Genomic DNA, 2,776 nt, shown 5'->3' with positions numbered 1-2,776 from the left:
CTGACACCCATTTTATCAACCTCGAAAGGATAAAAGGCAAAGTAGACCCCGGTGGAATTTGAACTCAGAACGTAGAAACGGGCGAAATGCCGCTAAGCATGTTGCCCGGCGTGCTAACGATTCTGCCAGTTCGCCGCCTTGTGTTTCGAGATCCATTGTTCCAAAAAAGAATTATTCCTGCAAAATATTTTTTCTGATTATTTCCCTCCTCGCATAATCGTATTCTGCATCATTTAAAAGTAATCTCTGGAAAATTTAATGAAAAAAAAAAAAGAAAACAAAAACATTTTAAAGAAAGTTACAAGCAAACAGGATCAGCTGGGAGGATTATCCGAAACTGTTTGAAAATGTTTTTGTTTTTTTTACAATTTTTCTCTCAATATAATCGCAGTCTAGATTATCTGCAACGTATCTGAAAAATTTCGTTAAAAAATATGCATTTTAAAGCAAGCTATGAGGAATCAGAATCGGGGAGAGGAGGGGAATTATTTGAAGCTTCATGAAAAATTTAGATTTCACAATTTTATCTTTTCTTCATATTCGTTCCTAGCAAGTTGTTTTACACCTATTAGACTAATTCTTTTTTAGTTTTGTCACCGGGTCAAACGCTTTAGTTTGACCAAATGGATCACTGAAAACAAAAAATTGTTAAAAAACGTGCGATTTGAAGTTATGGAGAAACAAAGTCAGAGAGTCACACTTTTGTAGTTCTACATAATCATCGCCATACTTCAGTAAGTATAGTGAAGGCTACATTCCCACTGCTGGCTAAAATAATTATTTATATTTCTTTGTGAATTTAATATTTGTGCTTCCCATACCGATATGGAAAACACAAAATAAAACACATAATGGTATTTGACTATAATTTTTTCTCACTGCAATATTTATTAACTTTTAAATATTTCACACATAAGTTATGTTAACAATAACATACATATGGTCCTTCGTATAGATGATTTTTCCCCAATTCTTGTTTTACTTACTTTAAGAAATGTACAACTTTCTGTATTTAGTTCCATCGCGATTCATTCATCACTATACTTCAGTATAATGAAGGCTACATATTTAATATTAGTTGTATCATACAGTCAATCAGTGAAAATAGTTATTACTTTCCCACTGCTGGGTAAAAGAACCTACCTGTTTTTCTGCATAAGCTTATTGTTTTTTATGACTTCTCTTTCCGATCTCTTCAAACTGATTTCTTTGGCGGACAAAAAAAGTCTTAGTTAAATGGCGCGGATTCAACTGGACCAGAAATAAGACAATGGAATGTAAAACTTGACATTGTAAACGAAACGAAACGCAATGACAAATCGGAATTTATCATTTTTTGCACTTCGTTCTTCATTTATGTTCGGGTATACCTCAATTTACGTCGATAATTGGTTCCAAGACATGCGATTTAACTCGGTAAAACTATGTAACACGCGCGCGCGCGCGAATGAAAAAGCAACATTTGAAAAATTCGGTGAAATTCGTTAAAGGAGGATTCGTTTATGTGTTTCGATCTGTGTCTGCAGGCACCGGTAATTAATGGGCCGAAATATGCTCTAAGGAAATTATTTCTCTGAAAATTTCTCCTGCTGCCCACTAATCTCGTAGCGAGTTTTCAATTACTACTTACTCTCCTACAAACATTATATAAAAAGTAAAACTTTCTATAATAAACACGCTCAACTGGAACTTATTTCAGCGACCTCGAACGATAAAAGGCACAGTCGACTTCGGCTGAATTCGAACTCAGAACATGCGGACAGACGAAATGCTGCCAAGCATTTTAGTTCAGCGAGCTAACGATTCTGTTAGCTACCACCTTCATTTTAACAACAGTAATAGTTCCTTCTGAGAAACATACTCGATTCGGAGCTCGATATCTAAATTTTCTTTAGAAACTTATTCACGATCTTGTCATATGTGAAGGACAAAGACTGTAGCTTCTACTGTCCTATCATGGCACGGTATTAAGTATAGCAGATATATTCCAATATTTTTGTATTTTGATAAAATTTACAGACTTATAGCAAGTGTTTGTTTTTATATTTCAAACATATGCAGCACACTTTTTTGCCAGTGGCCAGGTTGCAATTTCAAGCGAAGAAAATTCCGACACCATAAATGTGAAGTTTCACAGTTTTTGCGCGTTTCTAAATGGCCAACTTTTGTCTTCCACACTGCAATCGCTACATACGAACATACAAATTTATATATGTATGTAATGAATACATATCGAGCTGGCTGAATCGTTAGCACGCCAGACAAAATGTTTAACGGCATTCCTTCTGGCTTTAGGTTCTGAATACAAATTCCGCTGAGGTCGACTTCGCCTTTCGTCTTTCAGCGTCGATACAATAAATACCAGCGGGACACTGGGATCGATGTAAATTGTTGGCCTTTGAAACCATTATTAATGATATTTAAATGAAAACGCCTAACAGTTTATATCGTCCCTATTGGCGGTGCTCCAGCATGGCCACAGCCTTAGGGTTGAAACGTATAAAAGAATACGTGTGGGCAATGTATCAGAGACAGACGGTATTGGTTCAGGAATTTCTGTTTAAAAAAAAGGGTTCTATTTCATCATTTTTTTTGCAGCTGAATCGCTTATTCTTTTACTTGTTTCATTCATTTGACTGAGGCCGTGCTTATATATTTTTTATACTATGTGTTTATGAGTCCGTTGTGTTGCCTTCGTTAGATATTAATAAAAATATACATATACTCATATTTTGAGTTCTATTTTTCCTGTTTGCACGACCCTATATATATATAT

General features: G+C 35.2%; 2 protein-coding genes across 2 annotated transcripts in view; one reads left to right on the top strand and one right to left on the bottom strand.

The window, feature by feature from the left end:
* The window catches only part of LOC128251175 (zinc finger protein 271-like), a 6,471-nt gene extending 3,968 nt beyond the window's left edge, over positions 1-2,503 (bottom strand). Inside the window, exon 1 of the mRNA XM_052977703.1 lies at positions 1,144-2,503. The gene's annotated coding sequence lies outside the window, so the exon portion shown is untranslated. The remainder of the gene's footprint in view (positions 1-1,143) is intronic.
* LOC106877955 (zinc finger protein 665-like) overlaps positions 1-2,776 on the top strand; it is a 52,448-nt gene that overhangs the window by 12,449 nt on the left and 37,223 nt on the right. The window lies entirely within an intron of this gene.

The sequence above is a fragment of the Octopus bimaculoides genome, chromosome 28, assembly GCF_001194135.2.
Source record: "Octopus bimaculoides isolate UCB-OBI-ISO-001 chromosome 28, ASM119413v2, whole genome shotgun sequence".
NCBI classification, from domain to species: domain Eukaryota; kingdom Metazoa; phylum Mollusca; class Cephalopoda; order Octopoda; family Octopodidae; genus Octopus; species Octopus bimaculoides.
This window is presented reverse-complemented; position numbering and strand designations above follow the sequence as displayed.